Here is a 25807-nt window from a genome sequence, read left to right on the forward strand (position 1 = left end):
GTCACGTCCCAGCAGGTCGCGTAACGCGATAGGTATGTATGATACGCGACGGCCTAAGAATCCCCTCACCTGATCAACCTATCGCGTTTAAGTTGGGTATGTCGCGTTTGGATGTGTCGCGAAACGCGACAGGGAGTCGCGAACCGCGACGGGCGCGCTGAATGACTATTTGGAGCTCGTTTTTGGAAGTTAAGTGGGGGAATTTGTGTCTTCTCACTTTAAAACCGGGTTATATGCTTGAGATCAGTTCCAAACCTTATCCTTATCTCATTTTTCACACACTCCACCTCCTTCATCAAACCCTAGAGTGAGAAACCCATTTTAGTGAGAGAGAGCTCCATTTGGAGAAGAAGAAGAGTGTTTCGGGTGAAAGCTCAAGTGTTAAAGTTGTTCATCTTGTCAACGGCATCATTTTGGTTGTATTGGTAAGTCTCAACTCCGAATTTCATCTTTATGATTTTATATTCAAGTTGGGGTTTTGAGCTTGTTAGTTGTAAAACCCATTTAGATGATGAAGTGGGTTTATGGTGACTAGTTATTTATGATACTTGGCGGGTTTTGGGTTGGTTGACATTTTGGCCATGGTTAGGCTTTGATTTTGGGTATAATCACTAATGAGAGTGATTATAGAAGTGTTGGAACCCATTTGGGTATATTTGGGTTGACTAATTTTGAAATGGATCAAAATTAGGGTTTAGGTGTCAATTTGGGCAAGATAAGTGTTTAAAACTCATGATTGGGTTTAATTGGCGTATTAGGACCATTCTCACTTGTGCTAGTGATTATTGGTTAGTTTGGGCGTGGTTTGAGCTTGAAAGTGCAATTGGGTCGAAATTGCACTAGTTATCAATATGGGTTGGTTTGTAATCCACTCTAATTGTGTTGTTTATTATGTGATAAATGAAATAGGTACGTTCCATTGGTGATTGCGGATTTTGGTTTGTGCATCCATCAAGACTTCAAGGTGAGTGTAAATATATTATATGCGTATGTATGCATAGAATGGGTGCGGGTTGGTAGAGTGATCCTTGCTCGAATTCACTCTACATGTGATGAGAGAATGGATTCTTGGAGTTTGATTCCATGTTGTACGTGAAATGTCCCGTTCATATTGATTATAAACGTTCCATATTAATTGATTTCGTTGCGAGGTTTTGACCTCTATATGAGACGTTTTTCAAAGACTGCATTCATTTTTAAAACAACCATAACCTTTATTTTATCAATAAAGGTTTTAAAAACATTACGTAGATAATCAAATAATGATAATCTAAAATATACGGTTTACACACGACCATTACATAATGGTTTATAATAGAAATATATTACATCGACATATGTTTCTTGAATGCAGTTTTTACACAATATCATACAAACATGGACTCCAAATCTTGTCCTTATTTTAGTATGCAACAGCGGAAGCTCTTAATATTTACCTGAGAATAAACATGCTTTAAACGTCAACAAAAATGTTGGTGAGTTATAGGTTTAACCTATATATATCAAATCGTAACAATTGACCACAAGATTTCATATTTCAATACACATCCCATACATAGAGATAAAAATCATTCATATGGTGAACACCTGGTAATCGACATTAACAAGATGCATATATAAGAATATCCACATCATTCTGGGACACCCTTCGGATATGATATAAATATCGAAGTACTAAAGCATCCGGTACTTTGGATGGGGTTTGTTAGGCCCAATAGATCTATCTTTAGGATTCGCGTCAATTAGGGTGTCTGTTCCCTAATTCTTAGATTACCAGACTTAATAAAAGGGGCATATTCGATTTCGATAATTCAACCATAGAATGTAGTTTCACGTACTTGTGTCTATTTTGTAAATCATTTATAAAACATGCATGTATTCTCATCCCAAAAATATTAGATTTTAAAAGTGGGACTATAACTCACTTTCACAGATATTTCCTTCCTCGTAAATAAGACTTGACCACGGATCGATTCATGAACCTATACAAATATGTACATATATATCAAAGTATGATCAAAATATAATTACAACAATTTTTTATTATGTTTTAAAGATTTGAGTGTATTAAGTAAGCTGTCCTCGTTAGTAACCTACAACTAGTTATCCACAGTTAGATGTACAGAAAATAAATCGATATATATTATCTTGAATCAATCCACGACCCAGTGTATACACGTCTCAGGCTAGATCACAACTCAAAGTATATATATTTTTGGAATCAACCTCAACCCTGTATAGCTAACTCCAACATTACTACATATAGAGTGTCTATGGTTGTTCCAAATAATATATATACATGGGTCGATATGATATGTCAAAAAATTTGCATACGTGTCTATGGTATCCCAAGATTACATAATATATTAGAATACATGTATAATACAATATAAGTTAGCTAGGATATGATTTGTATAGATTTGTTAAACATTTCCCGTAGCTAAAAAGATAAAAAATATTAAATTTTGTTTTACCCATAACTTCTTCATTTTAAATCCGTTTTGAGTGAATCAAATTGCTATGGTTTCATATTGAACTCTAATTTAAGAATCTAAACAGAAAAATTACAGGTTTATAGTCGGAAATTTAAGTTACATGTCAATTACTAAAGAGGTAGTCATTTCCGTCGAAAGAACGACATCTTGATGACCATTTTGAAAAACATACTTTCACTTTGAGTTTAACCAAGATTTTTGGATATAGTTTCATGTTCATATGAAAAATCATTTTCCCAGAAGAACAATTTTAAATCAAAGTTTATCATAGTTTTTAATTATCCAAACCAAAATAGCCCCCGGTTTCACTACGACGGCGTATATCCGATTTTATGGTGTTCATCGTGTTTCCAGGTTTTAAATCATTAAGTTAGCATATAATATAGATATAGAACATGTGTTTAGTTGATTTTAAAAGTCAAGTTAGAAGGATTAACTTTTGTTTGCGAACAAGTTTAGAATTAACTAAACTATGTTCTAGTGATTACAAGTTTAAACCTTCGAATAAGATAGCTTTATATGTATGAATCGAATGATGTTATGAACATCATTACTACCTCAAGTTTTCTGGATAAAACTACTGGAAATGAGAAAAATGGATCTAGCTTCAAAGGATCCTTGGATGGCTTGAAAGTTCTTGCAGCAGAATCATGACACGAAAACAGTTCACGTAAGATTTTCACTCGAAATAAGATTGTTATAGTTGTAGAAATTGAATCAAAGTTTGAATATGAATGTTACCTTGAATTAGAAAGATAAACTACTGTAAATAACAAAGGCTCCTTGATCTTAGATGATTACTTGGAATGGATTAGAAAGCTTGGAAGTAGACTTGCAAACTTGGAAGTATTCTTGATTTTTATGAAACTATACTTATGGAATTTATGAAGAACACTTAGAACATGAAGATGGAACTTGAGAGAGATAAATTAGATGAATAAAATTGAAGAATGAAAGTGTTTGTAGGTGTTTTTGGTCGTTGGTATATGGATTAGATATAAAGGATATGCAATTTTGTTTTCATGTAAATAAGTCATGAATGATTACTAATATTTTTGTAATTTTATGAGATATTTCATGCTAGTTACCAAATGATGGTTCCCACATGTGTTAGGTGACTCACATAGGCTGCTAAGAGCTGATCATTGGAGTGTATATACCAATAGTACATACATCTAAAAGCTGTGTATTGTACGAGTACGAATACGGGTGCATACGAGTAGAATTGTTGATGAAACTGAACGAGGATGTAATTTTAAGCATTTTTGTTAAGTAGAAGTACTTTGATATATGTCTTGAAGTCTTTCAAAAGTTTAAGAATACATATCAAAACACAACATGTATATACATTCTAATGGAGTCGTTAAGTCTTCGTTAGTCGTTACATGTAAGTGTTATTTTGAAACCTTTAAGTTAACGATCTCAATTAATGTTGTTAACCCAATGTTTATTATATCAAATGAGATGTTAAATTATTATGTTATCATGATATTATGATGTATGAATATCTCTTAATATGATATATACATTAAAATATCGTTACAACGATAATCGTTACATATAAGTCTCGTTTCGTAATTCTTGAGTTAGTAGTCTTGTTTTTACATATGTAGTTCATTGTTAACACACTTAATGATATATTTAAATATCATTTTATCATGCTAAATATAGTGTATCAATATCTTAATATGATACATATGTATTTAGTAGACGTTATCATAACGATAATCGTTATATATATCATTTCGAGTTTCTTAACTTAGTAATCTCATTTCTTATGTATATCACACATTGTTAATATACTAAGTGAGATACTTACTCATCATAATCTCATGTCAACCATATATATATATGTTTATATATACCACACATGTAGTTTTTACAAATTTGTAACGTTCGTGAATCGCCTGTCAACTTGGGTGATCAATTGTCTATATGAAACTTATTTCATTTAATCAAGTCTTAACAAGTTTGATTGCTTAACATGTTGGAAACATTTAGTCATGTAAATATCAATCTCAATTAATATATATAAACATGGAAAAGTTCGGGTCACTACAGTACCTACCCGTTAAATAAATTTCGTCCCGAAATTTTAAGCTGTTGAAGGTGTTGACGAATCTTCTGAAAATAGATGCGGGTAATTCTTCTTCATCTGATCTTCACGCTCCCAGATGAACTCGGGTCCTCTATGAGCATTCCATCGAACCTTAACAATCGGTATCTTATTTTGCTTAAGTCTCTTAACCTCACGATCCATTATTTCGATGGGTTCTTCAATGAATTGAAGTTTTTCATTGATTTGGATTTCGTCCAATGGAATAGTGAGATCTTCTTTCGCAAAACATTTCTTTAAATTCGAGACGTGGAAAGTGTTATGTACAGCTGCGAGTTGTTGAGGTAGCTCCAGTTGGTAAGCTACTGGTCCGATACGATCTATAATCTTGAATGGTCCAATGTACCTTGGATTTAGTTTCCCCCATTTACCAAATCGATCAACGCCTTTCCATGGTGAAACCTTAAGCATGACCATTTCTCCAATTTCAAACTCTATATCTTTTCTTTTACTGTCCGCGTAGCTCTTTTATCGACTCTGGGCGGTTTTCAATCGTTGTTGAATTTGGATGATTTTCTCGGTAGTTTCTTGTATTATCTTCGAACCCGTAATCTGTCTATCCCCCACTTCATTCCAAAAAATCGAAGAACTGCACTTTCTACCATAAAGTGCCTCAAACAGCGCCATCTCAATACTACAATGATAACTGTTGTTGTAGGAAAATTCTGCTAACGGTAGGTGTCGATCCCAACAGTTTCCAAAATCAATAACACATGCTCATAGCATGTCTTCAAGCGTTTATATCGTCCTTTCGCTCTGCCCATCAATTTGTGGATGATAGGCAGTACTCATGTCTAGACGAGTCCCCAATGTTTGTTGCAACGTCTGCCAGAACCTTGAAACAAATCTACCATCCCTATCAGAGATAATAGAGACAGGTATTCTATGTCTGGAGGCAACCTCCTTCAAATACAATCGCGCCAACTTCTCCATTTTATCATCTTTTCTCATTGGCAGGAAGTGTGCTGACTTGTTGAGACGATCAACTATTACCCAAATAGTATCATAACCACTTGCAGTCCTTGGCAATTTAGTAATGAAATCCATGGTAATGTTTTCCCATTTCCATTCCGGGATTTCAGGTTATTGTAGTAGACCTGATGGTTTCTGATGTTCAGCTTTGACTTTAGAACACGTCAAACATTCTCCTACATATTTAGCAATATTGACTTTCATACCCGGCCACCAAAAGTGTTTCTTGAGATCTTTATACATCTTCCCCGCTCCGGGATGTATTGAATATCTGGTTTTATGTGCTTCTTTAAGTACCATTTCTCTCACATCTCCAAACCTTGGTACCCAAATTCTATCAGCCCTATATCGGGTTCCATCTTCCCGAATATTAAGATGTTTCTCTTATCCATTGGGTATCTCATTCTTCAACTTTCCTTCTTTTACAACCCCCTGTTGCGCCTCCTTTATTTGAGTAGTAAGGTTAGTACGAATAATTATATTCATAGCTTTTACCCGTATAGGTTCTCTGTCCTTTCTAATCAAAGCGTCGGCTACCACATTCGCCTTCCCTGGGTGGTATCGAATCTCAAAATCATAATCATTCAACAGTTCAATCCACCTGCGTTGTCTCATATTCAGTTGCTTCTGATTAAATATATGTTGGAGACTTTTGTGGTCGGTATATATAATACTTTTAACCCCATATAAATAATGCCTCCAAGTCTTTAATGCAAAAACAACAGCACCCAATTCCAAATCGTGAGTCGTATAATTTTGCTCGTGAATCTTCAATTGTCTAGACGCATAAGCAATCACCTTCGTTCGTTGCATTAATACACAACCGAGACCTTGCTTTGATGCGTCACAATAAATCACAAAATCATCATTCCCTTCAGGCAATGACAATATAGGTTCCGTAGTTAGCTTTTTCTTCAATAACTAAAACGCCTTCTCTTGTCCATCCTTCCATTCAAATTTCTTCCTTTTATGCTTTAATGCAGTCAAGGGTTTTGCTATTTTGGAGAAATCTTGGATGAATCTTCTGTAGTAACCAGCCAATCCTAAAAATTGACGTATATGCTTCAGAGTTTTTGGGGTTTCTCACTTTTCAACGGTTTCGATCTTTGCCAGGTCCACCTGGATACCTTCTTTGTTCAATATGTGACCGAGGAATTGAACTTCTTCCAACCAAAATGCACACTTTGAAAACTTAGCGTACAGTTTTTCTTTCCTCAATACTTCTAGCACTTTTCTCAAATGTTCTTCGTGCTCTTGATCATTCTTTGAGTAAATAAGTATGTCATCGATGAAAATAATGACAAACATGTCAAGATATGGCCCACACACTCGGTTCATAAGGTCCACGAACACAGCTGGTGCGTTAGTCAATCCAAACGGCATAACCATAAACTCGTAATGACCATAACGCGTCCTAAAGTAGTTTTTGGAATATCATCCTCCTTTACTCGCATTTGATGATATCCAGAACGTAAATCAATTTTCGAATAAATCGACGAGCCTTGTAGTTGATCAAATAAGTCGTCAATTCTCGGTAGTGGATAACGGTTTTTGATGGTAAGTTTATTCAAATCTCTGTAGTCCATACACAACCTAAATGTACCATCCTTCTTCTTGACAAACAAAACAGGAGCTCCCCATGGTGATGTGCTTGGTCGAATGAAACCACGTTCTAATAGTTCTTGCAATTAGCTTTGCAGTTCTTTCATCTCGCTGGGTGCGAGTCTGCAAGGAGCACGAGCTATTGCTGCAGCTCCTGGTACAAGATCTATTTAAAATTCAACAGATCGATGTGGAGGTAGTCCCGGTAATTCTTCCAGAAATACATCGGGAAATTCTTTTGCGACGGGAACATCATTGATGCTCTTTTCTTAAATTTGTACTTTCTCGACGTGTGCTAGAACAGCATAGAAACCTTTTCTTATTAGTTTTTGTGCCTTCAAATTACTAATAAGATGTAGCTTCGTGTTGCCCTTTTCTCCGTACACCATTTTTGTATTTTTGTAACATACGATCTCTGCTTTCATCTCTTTCAGCCAGTCCATGCCAACTATTACATCAAAACTCCCTAACTCTACTGGTATCAAATCAATCTTAAATATTTTGCTACCCAGTTTAATTTCTCGATTCTGGCATATATAATCTGCTGAAATTAATTTACCATTTGCTAATTCGAGTAAAAATTTACTATCCAACGGCGTCAATGGATAACTTAATTTAGCACAAAAATCTCTACTCATATAGCTTCTATCCGCACCCGAATCAAATAAAACGTAAGCAAATTTATTGTCAATAAGAAACGTGTCCGTAACAAGCTCCGGGTCTTCCTGTGCCTCTGCCGCATTAATATTGAAAACTCTTTCGTGGCCTTGTCCATTCGTGTTCTCCTGGTTCGGACAATTTCTAATAATGTGGCCCATTTTTCCACATTTATAACAAACTACATTGGCATAACTTGCTCCGACACTACTTGCTCCGCCATTACTCGTTCCGACACCATTTGTTCCTTTCATTCTGTTAACCCCTGGTCCGTAGACCTCACACTTCGCCGCGCTATGACCATTTCTTTTACACTTGTTGCAAAATTTGGTGCAAAACCCCGAGTGATACTTTTCACACCTTTGGCATAGCTGCTTCTGATTGTTGTTGTTGTTGCGGTTGTTATTGTTGTTGGGATGATTGTTGTTGTTGTTGTTGTTGTTGTTGTTGTTGTTGTTGTTGTTGTGCCGTTTGTTGTAGTTACGATTGATGTTGCGATTGTTGGGATAGTTGTTGTTGTATTGGTGACTCTTATCACTGTTTTCCTCCCACTTTCTTTTGACTAGCTTCACGTTGGCCTCTTCGGCCGCCTGTTCTTTAATTCTTCCATCAATCTGGTTCACTAGTTTGTGAGCCATTCTACATGCCTTTTGTATGGAGGCAGGTTCGTGTGAACTTATATCTTATTGGATTCTCTCTGGTAACCCTTTCACAAACGCGTCGATCTTCTCTTCCTTATCTTCGAACGCTCTCGGACACAATAGGCACAATTCTGTGAATCGTCTTTCGTACAAAGTAATATCGAATCCCTGTGTTCGTAACCCTCTAAGTTCTGACTTGAGCTTATTGACCTCGGTTCTGGGACGGTACTTCTCGTTCATCAAGTGCTTGAATGCTGACCACGGTAGCGCGTAAGCAGCATCTTGTCCCACTTGCTCTAGATAGGTATTCCACCATGTTAATGCAATACCTGTGAAGGTATGCGTAGCGTACTTCACTTTGTATCCTTCAGCACACTTACTTATGGCAAACACCGATTCAACTTTCTCGGTCCACCGTTTCAATCCGATTGGTCCTTCAGTCCCATCAAATTCTGAAGGTTTGCAGGTAGTGAATTCCTTGTAGGAGCATCCTACACAATTTCTTACACCGTTAGCTGTATTGCTAGATTCAGAGTTATTGTTGGTATGTAGCGCGGCCTGTACTGCGGCTATGTTTGAAGCAAGAAAGGCACGAAATTCCTCTTCGCTCATATTCAAGGTGTGTCGAGTAGTTGGTGCCATTTCCTTCAAAATAGTCAAATGAAACAAGTTAATCATACAGAATATTAAGAGTAGTCAATAGTATTTCGTAGCATAATATGAACTCATTTATAAAAGATTTTTCTTCATATTAGCGTTTTATAAGTTTAAATTCGGGTACTACCTACCCGTTAAGTTCATACTTAGTAGCTAATATACAATTCAACTACTACAATTCCATATAAAAAACTGATTATAATAATATATCACATACAAATATTCTTCAAACTTACAACTTCGCTATATTACATATAACATGAAATATATTACACTATGATACAGGATAGTTTTGAAGATAAATCTAGTTAATACGCAAGTTTTTCAGCAAAGGAAATAAAGACACGTAATTCATAAGTCCAGAAACAAGTCATGCATTCTGGTTTTACTAAGACGACTTCCCATCCTTGGTCTTGTGGAAAATAACCGTTATGACCATTGGCTAGGCAGCTTGTTGTAATGTCGTCAAAAGGACGAGGGTTTCGTAATGTCCAACAGCCCCGTAATAATCTAAAAACCTTGTTTCTCACCCCAACTACTGAATTCGTCACTTGTGGGAAAGTTTTATTTAAAAGCTGCAATCCGATGTTCTTTTTCTCACTTTGGTAAGAAGCGAACATCACTAACCCGTAAGCATAACATGCTTCTTTATGTTGCATGTTAGAAGCTCTTTCTAATTCACAAAATCCTATGTTGGGATATGTTGAGTCAAAATAGGTTCTTAACCCGTAGCGTAAAATTGCATTTGGGTTCCCCGCATTTAACGCTTTAAAGAAAACACGGCGTAACTTAAAGTCTCCCCAATGTGATATACCCCACCTATCAAAGGAAAGCCTTTTATAAACTAAGGTATTTCTGGAAAGTCTTTCAAATGTTTGACAAGTTAATTTCGCCATAACTAAATGTGCTGATGAATTCTGACCGACTCTAGACAAGATTTCCTCAATCATATCCTCTGGTAGGTCTTCTAAAATATTCGGTTGTCTACCCTTAACGTCCATTTTGTTTTTATACTGTAAAATAGACAAGGATTAGATTCGTAATAACACATAATACAAGCAATTTTTACATAGAACATAAAAGTACAAGCACACTACAATACATTTATTACACAACATGCTCACACCCCTCTAATCTGAATCACTGGTTTCTTCTTCTTCGGACTTGGTTCTTTTTTCTAATCTTCTAGGGATATATGATGTTCCTCTAATACGATTCGTCGTTTTCCACATTGATTTAGAAAAACCTGGTGGTTTAGAGGTTCCCGGGTTATTGTCACGATATTGAAAATACGGGTGTTGACGGTACATATAAAGTTCATCGGGGTCGGAATCAGATTTCTCTATTTTCATGCCTTTTCTCTTATTATTTTCTTTTGCCTCATTAAATTGGGTCGGGGTAATTTCTATAACATCATCGGAATCCTCATCAGGATCCGATTCATTGGAAAATTGGTAATTTTCCCAATATTTTGATTCCTTAACGGAAACACCATTGACCATTATTAACTTTGGTCCATTGGTTGAGGATTTTCTTTTATTTGACCGGTTTTCTATGGTTCCTACTATTCCCCCCTCCGGAACCTCTTCTTCTTCCGGTTCCTCTTCTTCTAGTTCCTCTTCTTCCGGTTCCGTTTCCTCTTCTTCCAGTTCTTCGGGAACTTGTGAATCTTGCCAATATATATTCGACTCTTCGTTATTATTAGGTGAGTCAATGGGATTTGTGCTAGAGGTAGACATCTATCACACAATATCAAACATGTTAAGAGATTAATATATCACATAATATTTACATGTTAATAATATATAGTTTCCAACAAAAATGTTAAGCAATCATTTTTAAAGAAAATACGGTCGAAATCCAGACTCACTAATGCATCCTAACAAACTCGATATATATATATATATATATATATATATATATATATATATATATATATACACACACTAATGCAAATTTTCTGGTTCTCTAAGACCAACGCTCGGATACCAACTGAAATGTCCCGTTCATATTGATTATAAACGTTCCATATTAATTGATTTCGTTGCTAGGTTTTGACCTCTATATGAGACGTTTTTCAAAGACTGCATTCATTTTTAAAACAACCATAACCTTTATTTTATCAATAAAGGTTTTAAAAATATTACGTAGATTATCAAATAATGATAATCTAAAATATACGGTTTACACACGACCATTACATAATGGTTTACAATAGAAATATATTACATCGACATATGTTTCTTGAATGCAGTTTTTACACAATATCATATAAACATGGACTCCAAATCTTGTCCTTATTTTAGTATGCAACAGCGGAAGCTCTTAATGTTCACCTGAGAATAAACATGCTTTAAACGTCAACAAAAATGTTGGTGAGTTATAGGTTTAACCTATATATATCAAATCGTAACAATAGACCACAAGATTTCATATTTCAATACACATCCCATACATAGAGATAAAAATCATTCATATGGTGAACACCTGGTAACCGACATTAACAAGATGCATATATAAGAATATCCCCATCATTCCGGGACACCCTTCAGATATGATATAAATTTCGAAGTACTAAAGCATCCGGTACTTTGGAAGGGGTTTGTTAGGCCCAATAGATCTATCTTTAGGATTCGCGTCAATTAGGGTGTCTGTTCCCTAATTCTTAGATTACCAGACTTAATAAAAAGGGGCATATTCGATTTCAATAATTCAACCATAGAATGTAGTTTCACGTACTTGTGTCTATTTTGTAAATCATTTATAAAACCTGCATGTATTCTCATCCCAAAAATATTAGATTTTAAAAGTGGGACTATAACTCACTTTCACAGATATTTCCTTCCTCGTAAATAAGACTTGGCCATGGATCGATTCACGAACCTATACAAATATGTACATATATATCAAAGTATGATCAAAATATAATTACAACCATTTTTTATTATGTTTTAAAGATTTGAGTGTATTAAGTCAGCTGTCCTCGTTAGTAACCTACAACTAGTTGTCCACAGTTAGATGTACAGAAAATAAATCGATATATATTATCTTGAATCAATCCACGACCCAGTGTATACACGTCTCAGGCTAGATCACAACTCAAAGTATATATATTTTTGGAATCAACCTCAACCCTGTATAGCTAACTCCAACATTACTGCATATAGAGTGTCTATGGTTGTTCCAAATAATATATATACATGGGTCGATATGATATGTCAAAACATTAGCATACGTGTCTATGGTATCCCAAGATTACATAATATATTAGAATACATGTATAATACAATATAAGTTAGCTAGGATATGATTTGTATAGATTTGTTAAACATTTCCCGTAGCTAAAAAGATCAAAAATATCCAATCTTGTTTTACCCATAACTTCTTCATTTTAAATCCGTTTTGAGTGAATCAAATTGCTATGGTTTCATATTGAACTCTAATTTAAGAATCCAAACATAAAAAGTATAGGTTTATAGTCGGAAATTTAAGTTACATGTCAATTACTAAAGAGGTAGTCATTTCCGTCGAAAGAACGACATCTTGATGACCATTTTGAAAAACATACTTTCACTTTGAGTTTAACCAAGATTTTTGGATATAGTTTCATGTTCATATGAAAAATCATTTTCCCAGAAGAACAAATTTTAAATCAAAGTTTATCATAGTTTTTAATTATCCAAACCAAAACAGCCCCCGGTTTCACTACGACGGCGTATATCCGATTTTATGGTGTTCATCGTGTTTCCAGATTTTAAATCATTAAGTTAGCATATAATACAGATATAGAATATGTGTTTAGTTGATTTTAAAAGTCAAGTTAGAAGGATTAACTTTTGTTTGCGAACAAGTTTAGAATTAACTAAACTATGTTCTAGTGATTACAAGTTTAAACCTTCGAATAAGATAGCTTTATATGTATGAATTGAATGATGTTATGAACATCATTACTACCTTAAGTTTTCTGGATAAAACTACTGGAAATGAGAAAAATGGATCTAGCTTCAAAGGATCCTTGGATGGCTTGAAAGTTCTTGAAGCAGAATCATGACACGAAAACAGTTCAAGTAAGATTTTCACTCGAAATAAGATTGTTATAGTTGTAGAAATTGAATCAAAGTTTGAATATGAATGTTACCTTGAATTTAAAAGATAAACTACTGTAAATAACAAAGGCTCCTTGATCTTAGATGATTACTTGGAATGGATTAGAAAGCTTGAAAGTAGACTTGCGAACTTGGAAGTATTCTTGATTTTTATGAAACTATACTTATGGAATTTATGAAGAACACTTAGAACATGAAGATGGAAATTGAGAGAGATCAATTATATGAAGAAAATTGAAGAATGAAAGTGTTTATAGGTGTTTTTGGTCGTTGGTATATGGATTAGATATAAAGGATATGTAATTTTGTTTTCATGTAAATAAGTCATGAATGATTACTAATATTTTTGTAATTTTATGAGATATTTCATGCTAGTTGCCAAATGATGGTTCCCAAATGTGTTAGGTGACTCACATGGGCTGCTAAGAGCTGATCATTGGAGTGTATTTACCGATAGTACATACATCTAAAAGCTGTGTATTGTACGAGTACGAATACGGGTGCATACGAGTAGAATTGTTGATGAAACTGAACGAGGATGTAATTGTAAGCATTTTTGTTAAGTAGAAGTACTTTGATATGTGTCTTGAAGTCTTTCAAAAGTGTAAGAATACATATCAAAACACAACATGTATATACATTCTAATGGAGTCGTTAAGTCTTCGTTAGTCGTTACATGTAAGTGTTGTTTTGAAACCTTTAAGTTAACGATCTCAATTAATGTTGTTAACCCAATGTTTATTATATCAAATGAGATGTTAAATTATTATGTTATCATGATATTATGATGTATGAATTTCTCTTAATATGATATATACATTAAAATATCGTTACAACGATAATCGTTACATATAAGTCTCGTTTCGTAATTCTTGAGTTAGTAGTCTTGTTTTTACATATGTAGTTCATTGTTAACACACTTAATGATATATTTAAATATCATTTTATCATGCTAAATATAGTGTATCAATATCTTAATATGATACATATGTATTTAGTAGACGTTATCATAACGATAATCGTTATATATATCATTTCGAGTTTCTTAACTTAGTAATATCATTTCTTATGTATATCACACATTGTTAATATACTTAGTAAGATACTTACTCATCATAATCTCATATCAACCATATATATATGTCTATATATACCACAACATGTAGTTTTTACAAATTTGTAACGATCGTGAATCGCCGGTCAACTTGGGTGATCAATTGTCTATATGAAACTTATTTCATTTAATCAAGTCTTAACAAGTTTGATTGCTTAACACGTTGGAAACATTTAGTCATGTAAATATCAATCTTAATTAATAAATATAAACATGGAAAAGTTCGGGTCACTACAGTACGCTTATGCGTTCTGGGTTACCACCCTTGGGTAGTAAGTCTTTGGCATATATGGATTCACATTGGCATGTCGGGCCAACCCCGTCGTTGTTGATAATGTTTAGGAGATGAATATCGGGTAGTGCGGATTCATGATGACTCGGGTAGTTCGGTCATCTTAGTGATGAGGTGGTGAATCTCGGGTAGTGCGAATTCACTAAGGCTCGGGTAGTTCGGCCAACCTCGGTTGTTGAAGCGGTGAAGGAAGTGAATCTCGGGTAGTGCAAATTCACTAACGTCCGAGTAGTTCGGCCAACCTTCATATGTATGAGGTTAAGGGGTTAACCTTGGTGTCTGGTTTATATATTGTGTATGCATATATATACTTATTATATGTTGTAGCTAATCTTGAGGATTTGGCTCGGAGGTACGTTTGGTATAGCTTGCTAGTTATACTTGGATTGCGGTATGTGTGTACTTTATGTGTTCGGTTGTACGTATTCATTTTATGCATACGTATGTATATTGTATGTTTATACTCACTAAGATTTCATAGCTTACCCTCTTGTTGTTTACATTTTTATAGGTTTGCGAGGTGATGACTTGGGTAAGCATGTGGACTAGTGCTTGCGGGTTGCTTTAGAAGATTGTGCTCTAGACTTTTGATTAGGATTGGGTAGCGTTCCCAATCACCATGCTCGGTCATTTTGTTGGAAAACTTATTAGTATCTTCTGGTTATGTCAAACGGGTCTCGGATTGTATGCACGTTTGTGTTTCAACTTAAGTAATAAATGTTTTAAAGTTTATTAAACTTACTATTGTATTAAATATATTTTTGGAAACACAATTAGGACCTAAATGTTAACGATATTAATGTATTAAAAAAATATATGGGCCGGTTTAAATACGGGTTGGGTTGTTTCAAGTGGTATCAGAGCATGGTCGAAGAGATTTAGGCGACTTGAGATAGGTGCCTAGACTTAGACTTTTATGTGTGCTTATTTGTTGCGGGACTTATAGGTGAACGGGTCAGACGAAGAATTGGTTAGTGCCTTAGCGTGTAGGCGGACTAACATTGTGGCTTGTATCGTGATATTATTTTGTGCGCTCTTATATTGCGTTGTATTTGTGGTTGCGTTAGTTAATATCATCGAGCAAGGTAGTCATTGTACTAACGAGTTGAGACGACTTGTGCACGTAATAATGACTAGCTACCATTGTTACGAGTACAAATCGTGTCTAACAAGTGATGTACGACGAATATTGAGCAAGATGGGGTGGTGTTGTGCGTGTGGTTTTATACATTCATGGATTAATCGTTTTGTATTCTTTAGAATGACGGCGAGAAACGAGATAGAGGCGAGCGATGATGAGTTTAACACTAGAGTTGCGGCCGCCGTGGCGGAGCAAATGGGTGAGTTACGAGAAGAAATGGATAGGAAGTATTCCGAATTTCGAAGTAGTGGTGAAATGGAGCGTTATCTTAAGAGCTTCATGAAGGTTAAACCCCCGATGTATGACGGGAAATCGGATCCTTTGATAAGCACAACATGGATCTCGGATGTCGTAGGGTGTTTTCGCACTATTGAATGCCCTCCCGAGAAGTGGACAAGACTCGCTACTAGCTTGTTGCGGGGTAGGGCGAAGGATTGGTTGGATGGTAAAATTGATATTGTTGGTGGTGAATCGTTTATGGGGTTATCATGGGACGATTTTAAGAAGGAATCCTTCGAGGAGTTCCGGACGCAAGCCAATTTGTCGGATTTGCGTGATGAGTTGAAATTTGTGACAAGGATCTATGGACTTGAATACTCTCAAGACGACCTTTATGGCGAAGGCTCGTTTTTGCCCGGAGTATATTGGGAATGATCATGCGTTGATGGGGGATTTCTATCGAATTTTGAATGATGACTTGCGGAACAAAATTAGCAGGGGTTAAGTGAAGTCATTTGCGGAGTTATTCGCGGTGGCTAGGGGTTTCGAATCGCATTCGCGATCGATGGTTAGTGAACCTTCAAGCAAGAGAAGGGTTGATTCGTATGGTGCTTCAAGTAAGAAAACTAAGGGTGCAAGTGCGAGTACGAGTAATGTGGGGAAAGGCACGATGAGTTCTCGTGTACTTAGGTGTTTCAATTGTGGTGTTAGGGGCCACAAGTTATGGGAGTGCACAATGCCGAGAAGTGATGACCGAATGTGCTACTATTGTCATAAAGGGGGACATCGCAAGCCGGATTGTCCCGAGTTGGCGGCGGTGAATGCTGCGAGGAGACATTAAGGTACTTTTCATTTTAATAAATATGTCCTTAATTATTTATTGTGTACCGAAGTGTTTCGATTGCTAAATGCTTTGTTTTGTGCATATTATTGTTGTAGGTGACATCCCTAATGGGATTACCCTACGGTGGCGTTTGGATTGACGGACAAAGGGCGTGAGACTTGGTGCAACCAAGCATTACTTAGTATTTGGGAAATGTTTCTACCAAGCCATGGGTATGGGCTTTGGTGTTCGGTTGTTAAGCGCGCATTCGCTTTTGTGTTGAGGGTGGTGAACCATGAGGTTCATCGGGTGGATGGAACTCGAGAGATTGAGCGTTTGATCTCGATGTATGTTGGTGAAGGAGTCTACATGACGCGACGTTAGGTGCCTCTTTCATACCTACCAGCATGGTATTCGACTCCGATGGTGTTGCGGTTACATTGAACTTAGGGTACCGGTGAGAAACCCTAGGTGCTTGAGTGACGGTGTGAAAGTTACAAGTGATAGCAACTCGGTGATTGCTAGAGTGATACTTGTACGGTTTGGTAAGTACTTCAGTTGAAGTAGCGAAAGGTAATCCGAAATCCTTCGTATGCTCAAGGATAGAGCGAGGTATTGTGATGTGTATATTATGGAATACAAGACGGATGGATCTTGTCTTTCTTTAGCATGTTGGTTGTATGAGTCTCGTTGAGACGGAGACAGGCTCGGCAGTTGACTAAGTCAATAATGAGTGGATAGTGGTTTCGCGGGATACTTTTATCTCGATGATGTGGTTACGGAACGGAGTTCTAAGTGGGGGAGTTTGTACTCTCGCACGAAGATGTTCTAGTGTGTTGATAATGGACGATGCTCGTATAGATTCGAGGCTAGCGTTGAGACCTACGTTGGTCGATTGTGGTAAAAGTACGGTTCGGAATAAATTGTACTTACGATTTGGATTTACATTACCACCAAGGTGGTAATGTGGCGACTCTCTTTGGGAGATAAATGGACGTGTTTGACGAGTAAGGTACGATCCCTCGGTTAAGGGATGTGCGTGTCGGATTCTCTTCTAGAGAATTATTGTTGTGCCTATGTGCGATATAGGTGGTTCTTGGTTCGATTGTGATAGCGATGTTCGAGCGTGCGATTAATTTGGGTGCAGAAATTACAGACGGTGTGGAGTGATTTTAAGTATGCGTATATACTTTTGTTTGTGGTGAATGGTTAGTGTAATCCGTCAGGATTCACTATGGTGTGTGCAGTGCGCGATGCCACACTACTCATTGATTGAGGCCAAAAGAGCGTGTGTGATTGGTGGGTTATGGCCATTGATTCGGTCCGCTAACTTCACCTTGGGAGTAGTGTTATATCAGCATGATATGACGTTATCGAGAAATGCGAGTACCGATAGGGAATGGGAGTACCATTCTTTGTGTTGTGATTTGGAACGTGAATATCGGGTTGTTCGTATTCACAATATTTCGAGTAGTACGATTGTCCCTGTTGGTCGTACTCATAGTTTGAGGTAGTGAATGTCGGGTGGTTCGAATTCACTAAGGCTCGGTTTGCATGGCCATCCTCGGTTATACTATGTGGTGGAGGTAGTGAATATCGGTTTGCACGTATTCACAATGACTCGGGTTGTGCGGTCATTTTGTTGTAGAAAATATGGATTGAGTTGGTGAATTTCGGGTTGTTGCGAATTCACTAAGGTTCGGGTTGTTTCGACCATCCTCCATATATGTTTAGGCTCGGGTTGTTTTGACCATCCTCCATATATGTTTAGGCTCGAGTTGTTTCGACCATCCTCCATATATGTTTATGCTCGGGTTGTTTCGGCCATTTTGGTGTGAATTGTGATGCAATAGCCGCGTTTTGCTCACGTGTTTGCGGTAGTTACGTATTAGCCGTGTTAGCGTACTACAAGGGTTGTTGAGTGGAAAGTGTTATTCGTTAGGATTCGCTTTGATTCGGTCTTCATCGGTTTGGTTGTTGACCTTATTTTTGGTATGTGGTTGTTATTAGCATTGCACTTGGTATGGGTACGCTAAGGAGTTGATATCTCGGTACGACTTACGAGATTGGTGGAGTTTTTCCAATGTGAGGAATTAAGCAAGTGTTAGTGCTCGGATTTGTGGAATTTAATAAATCGTGGGTGACGATTTAGTTGTTAAAGGTGACTCTTTGAGAAGAATTTCCTAGAGGAGTTAAAAGAATACGTGGCGATTCCGCGTATTCTAAGTGATCATTATAGACTTCAGATGTTGTGTGTATTGCACGTCTCGGAATGCGTGCAAGTGTGTATTTAGTTAATGGATTAATCTTCGGGTCAATGAGTAATGTGGTAGAAGTTGGATCGGAACGTTTGTTCGAGGACCATAGAGTGTGGGTCCGGACGGTTAATTGACTAGGATCACGAGGACGTGATCAAATTTAAGTGGGGGAGAGTTGTAACACCCCGTTTTTCTAAACATGACGCTTGTGGCGTCATACGGAGTCCGAAGGGTGCGTATTTAATTCTTTGGAATGTTATTGCATGACCAAGTTTGACTTATAGTGTCTTTAAAATGAAATTGGGTACTATCAGGTCATCCATCCCGTTTTGAGCTAGTATGTCGCGTCCCAGCAAGTCGCGTAACCCGACAGGTATGTTTGATACGCGACGGCCCGAGAATCCCCTCACCTGATCAACCTATCGCGTTTAAGTTGGGTATGTCTAGGGATGGCAATGGATCGGATATGGATTGGGTGATGCCGTATCCATATCCATATCCATTTAATTTTTGTTCATCCATATCCATATCCATTTGATTTCAGTTCATCTATCCATATCCATATCCAATGGATTAAGCGGGTTAATGGATATCCATTGGATATTCAAAAAATATTATAATATTTTCGAATATGCGATGAAAACATAAACGCAATATAACAAAAATGAATATAACCTAACATAATTGAAATCTATCCACAAAAAACGTGTAATGTTTGTCGAAAATAGGCATATTTTTTATTTTATTTTTTTATTTTTTTTAATAAAAATAAAATTTTATTAATACCAAAAAATATATAAGAGGCAGGGAATATCCATAACCCCAAATTTACTTTGTTGATTACACTATCAAACATGTATTATGACAGATAATGTATAATTAGTATGTTTATTTTGTTAGATATAAGTGTTTTATTATAATATATTATAATAAGTGTTTATTAATATATTTTATTATAATATATCATAGTTAATTCATTATATGGTTGCAAGAAAAATGTGTGTGTAACGCTAAATGAATTTGTAATAGTAAATATGTAAGCATATATCTATTTATGTATTTATATATATATATATATATATATATATATATATATATATATATATATATATATATTTCGGGTGTTAATGGATATATCCATGGGTGAAACTTTTCATCCATATCCATATCCATATCCATTTAAGTTCATCCATATCCGTATCCATATCCATTTAGGTTCGTCCATATCCATCACGAAGCGGATGGATCGGGTGGATATCCGCTGGATCGGGTGGCCATTGCCATCCCTAGGTATGTCGCGTTTGGATGTGTCGCGAAACGTGACAGGGAGTCGCAAACCGCGACGGGCACGCTGAATGACTATTTTGAGCTCGTTTTTGGAAGTTAAGTGGGGGAATTTGTGTCTTCTCACTTTAAAACTAGGTTCTATGCTTGAGATCAGTTCCAAACCTTATCCTTATCTCATTTTTCACACACTCCACCTCCTTCATCAAACTCTAGGGTGAGAAACCCATTTTAGTGAGAGAGAGAGAGAGAGAGAGCTCCATTTGGAGAAGAAGAAGAGTGTTTCAGGTGAAAGCTCAAGTGTTAAAGTTGTTCATATCGTCAACGGCATCATTTTGGTTGTATTGGTAAGTCTCAACTCTGAATTTCATCTTTATGATTTGATATTCAAGTTGGAGTTTTGAGCTTGTTAGTTGTAAAACCCATTTAGATGATGAAGTGGGTTTATGGTGACTAGTTATTTATGATACTTGGCGAGTTTTGGGTTGGTTGACATTTTGGCCATGATTAGGCTTTGATTTTGGGTATAATCACTAGTGTGAGTGATTACAGAAGTGTTGGAACCCATTTGGGTATATTTGGGTTGACTAATTTTGAAATGGATCAAAATTAGGGTTTAGATGTCAATTTGGGCAAGATAAGTGTTTAACACTTATGATTGGGTTTAATTGGCGTATTAGGACCATTTACACTTGTGCTAGTGATTATTGGTTAGTTTGGCGTGGTTTAAGCTTGAAAGTGCAATTGGGTCGAAATTGCACTAGTTGTCAATATGGGTTGGTTTGTAATCCACCCTAATTGTGTTGTTTGTTATGTGATAAATTGAATAGGTACGTTCCATTGGCGATTACGGATTTTGGTTTGTGCATCCATCAAGACTTCAAGGTGAATGTAAATATATTATATGTGTATGTATGCATAGGATGGGTGCGGGTTGGTAGAGTGATCCTTGCTCGGATTCACTCTACATGTGATGGGAGAATGGATTCTTGGAGTTTGAGTCCATGTTGTACACTTATGCGTTCTGGGTTACCACCCTTGGGGTAGTGAGTCTTTGGCGTATATGGATTCACATTGGCATGTCGGGCCAACCCCGTCGTTGTTGATAATGTTGAGGAGATGAATCTCGGGTAGTGCGGATTCATGATGACTCGGGTAGTTCGGTCATCTTAGTGATGATGTAGTGAATCTCGGGTAGTGCGAATTCATTAAGGCTCGGGTAGTTCGACCAACCTCGGTTGTTAAAGCGGTGAAGGAAGTGAATCTCGGGTAGTGCAAATTCACTAAGGTCCGGGTAGTTCGCCAACTTTCATATGTATGAGGTTAAGGGGTTAACCTTGGTGTCTGGGTTATCTATTGTGTATGCGTATATATACTTATTATATGTTGTAGCTAATCTTGCGGATTTGGCTCGGAGGTACGTTAGGTGTAGCTTGCTAGTTATACTTGGTTTGCGGTATGTGTGTACTTTATGTGTTCAGTTGTACGTATTCATTTTATGCATACGTATGTATATAGTATGTTTATACTCAATAAGCTCTCATAACTTACCCTCTCGTTGTTTACATTTTTATAGGTTTGCGAGGTGACGGCTTGGGTAAGCATGGGGACTAGTGCTTGCGGGTTGCTTTAGAAGATTGTGCTCTAGAATTTTGATTAGGATTGGGTAGCATTCCCAATCACCGTGCTCGGTCTTTTTGTTGGAAAACTTATTAGTATCTTTTGGTTATGTCAACGGGTCTCGGGTTGCATGCCCGTTTGTGTTTTAACTTAAGTAATAAATGTTTTAAAGTTTATTAAACTTACTATTGTATTAAAGATGTTTTTGGAAACATAATTGGGACCTAAATGTTAACGATATTAATGTATTAAAAAAATATATGGGCCGGTTTAAATACGGGTTGGGTTGTTTCATTTCGTCTTTGCCTGAAAGTTGGTCGGGTACAGTTACTGCAGTTAGTAGTTCCACAGGAACCACTAAGCTCAAGCTTGAGGGGATCATGGATTTGGTTCTAGGGGAAGAAACTGGTAGGAGAAATTCCGGAGAATCATCAAGGTCCCTCTTAAATACCGACAGGGGCAGGAAGAACGATAAGGATACGAAGAAGGGTAAGAAATTCAAAAAGAGGTATAACTTTAGGGATCGAGAATCTGCGATTTGTTGGAATTGCAATCAAAAGGGTCAATTTAGCACTCAATGTAAGAATCCAAAGGTGGATAAAGCTAGGGTGAACTTCACTTTCGAGGATACGGATGACGCCTTGGTGTGTTGTGTTGAAAATTCGGTTGAAGCTTGGATCATGGATTCGGGCGCATCATTCCATGCTAATCCTATAAAGGAGATGATGAAGAAATTTAAGGCGTATCGGGAGAAGGTGAGATTGGCTGATGACATACGCTTAGACATAAGAGGCATTGGAGATGTGACATTGAAGACATCCAATGGTTCCAATTGGACTTTGAAAGATGTGAGGTATATTCCGGATTTGAAAATGAAGCTTATCTCTATAGGTCAATTGGATGAGGAAGGTAATCATACTACCTTCAGTGACCGCAAATGGCGTGTTCAAAAGGATGAACTCTTGGGCTTATATTGCAGGACATTGTGTTTGGGATATGCGATCCTTACAACTGGTATCAGAGCCAGGTTATAGCCCCGATGTGGTGGATGGGCAATGGGCGCACCCCGATCGCACGCAGCGACGTGGCGCACCCTCGGTTATAAGCAACGATGAGTGGACCCAGCTATCGTTCGAGGTGACCCTGGCACGATGGGTTGATCCTGGAAGCCGCCGCTTGGATCCGGAATATCATTGGAGGGGAAGCTCAGATGGACTTGGGTTTGAGGGGAGGTTTGTAAGGGTGCAAACCAAAGTCTCACATCGGTCATGGGACAAAAACAAATGTATGTATATAAGTCTAAGAGGAAGTCTCTCTATCACCAATTAATTTTAGAAAAGGATGGACTCTTGGGCTTATATTGCATGACATTGTGTTTGGGCTATCCGATCCTTACGGAAACTTGAACTCAACTATAGAGGGACAAGACTCATGATAGGGGATAAACACTAAAATAAGTTTTATTTTCTAGTAAAAAAATAGTGTAATATTTTTTAAGCCAGATGGGACGGACACCCCCTCCAACATACCAAAAGATCCACCTATGTTCTTAATCTACCGATCTTCGCATAGATTAGCGTCCCTCTTTCTTTTGTTGGTTTATTTCGTTTGTGTATGTTGGTTTAAGTCCGCCTTTGTTTTGATGTAATGAGTTTGGGTTTTATTTTTATTTTTTTTAAGCAGTGACCTTGTGTTAAGTCGATTGTTAAGTTTAGTAGTTTGCTCTTGTTTGTATGTCTTAGAAGGTTAAACGTATTTGAAACTTCCTTTATTAGTTATAAACGTGTACGTGTGTGTGTGTGTGTGTGTGTATATATATATATATATAGTGAAGAGATTCAGAGAGAACTAAAGATGGTAGAGAACCCATATAACTCTTATATTAAGCTCAATCTGTACACAGATTGACCTCACTCTGCACACAAATTGAGTTTAGTCTGTAAGTTCTCTGAGTTCTCCTCTAATCTTTGTTCTCTCTGGATCTTCACCACATATATATAGTATTTTTTATTAAAAATGCACAAAATTTTATTATGTTTATATAGGTTTGAATAAAAAGAGTTGCTCAAGTCATGTAAATCACTAAATCATCATACGAGTAAATAAAGATGGAAAAGGACGTATATTTGATTTGAAATTGTCAAAATAGCGGTAAATTGTTTGCATTTTTCATTTGAATTTTTACTAGAATCTTATTTTGAAAGAATATAATAAAGCATTTTTTAAAAGTGGATAGTGGATCCGGTTACGTACTAAATTGTGCGACTCAACTTCAAATATTTTCTAACTTTCAAGGATACGACTTTGCCATTTAAAATACGGAGCAATTTAATCACCAACCAATTATTCATGCGATACTCATAACAGAAGAATTTTTAATTAAACACCAAGACCATGAATATTGAGCGTTTGTAAGCTTAAACTCATTTGATTTGGCACACACAAACGCTACACAAGCTTGTATCACGGCATTTGTGGCAATAAGAAATGGCCGGCGTTGGTGGTTTACAAACGCGAATTGACGAATGTGATGTGAGGTAACAACGTGTAATTGGTTGTGGTTATTTTCTCGCTCACATTTTTAATTATTACATCTTAAATACCAATCAAAATTTACCATATTATCTACAAACTTTTTACAACTCTGTCAACAACCTTTCCCGCTATAACCCCTCCATTCCCTCCGTCATTAACATGTCACAAGCATACTTCCAAAAAAATCATAATCCGCTCCACTTTACAATCACCAATATTCATATTTTAGATAGATCATAAGTTCATAGTCGATCTAGCTTTATATTTTATTTTATATAATAAAAAATAAAAATGTTATTATTCTAGCAGTTGAAGTGGTTGATAAACGATCGTTTAAATTGAATAAAAGTTGAAAGTAACGTATTTAATCGCGTGTTGCACTTAGCTAAATTGATATTTTCCGATATAGTTTGCCGACACGATATTTAACATAAAAGAGAAAACAAAATATTAATAATTAAATAAGGTTAAAAATGGCCTAAAAAGTTGTTCTATGGCGCATGGTCAATAATTGAAAATAGTTTTAAAATTTTTAGCAACACTTTATAGTGGAAAAATACTCATCCATGAATGAGGGAGAGTGATAGTTGTTGAGGCGTTTTAGCCACGGATGTTAGAGTCTTAGTAACTGTTGTATTTCTAAGCCTTTTGGTGCTTTGTTTTCCGTGCTTGACAGTTTTTTTTCTTAGGCTCCTATGAGATGGTGAGTAAAGAGCTTTGACATGGTATCATAAAGACAATGGGTCATTGACGCCGATTAGTTGAATATGAACACCACGTAATTAACCAAAGGGTTTCTGTCCCTGCGATATAAAAGAGTTTTATTAACTTTGAAAGTGTGAGAGAAAATAACCACAACCAATTACCCCGCCGTACAACGTTTGAGATCACATTCTATAACTTCCCCACCACAACCCCTCGATTCCCTCCATCATTGACATGTCAAAAGCATACTCTCATAAAAATCATAATCAACTTCACTTCACAATCACCAATATTTATCTAATAGATCATAAGGTCACAATTGCCTTAGCTTTGTATAACATATTATATACTCAAAAAATTAAATATATTTTTCTCTATAGTTAAAGTGGTTGATAGATGAACGTTTAAATTAAAATATATTGAAAGTAACGTTTTTATTGTTTGGTGCACTTAGCTAAAATGATGTTTGCTGATATAGTTTGATAGTGTTGGATTGCATCCTCCTCTTCTGTAACTTTTTATGCACCATGACTTGTTTTCTTTGAGAATAACAAGCAATTGGTCGACCGC

The sequence above is a fragment of the Rutidosis leptorrhynchoides genome, chromosome 3, assembly GCF_046630445.1.
Source record: "Rutidosis leptorrhynchoides isolate AG116_Rl617_1_P2 chromosome 3, CSIRO_AGI_Rlap_v1, whole genome shotgun sequence".
In the NCBI taxonomy this organism is placed as follows: Eukaryota; Viridiplantae; Streptophyta; class Magnoliopsida; order Asterales; family Asteraceae; genus Rutidosis; species Rutidosis leptorrhynchoides.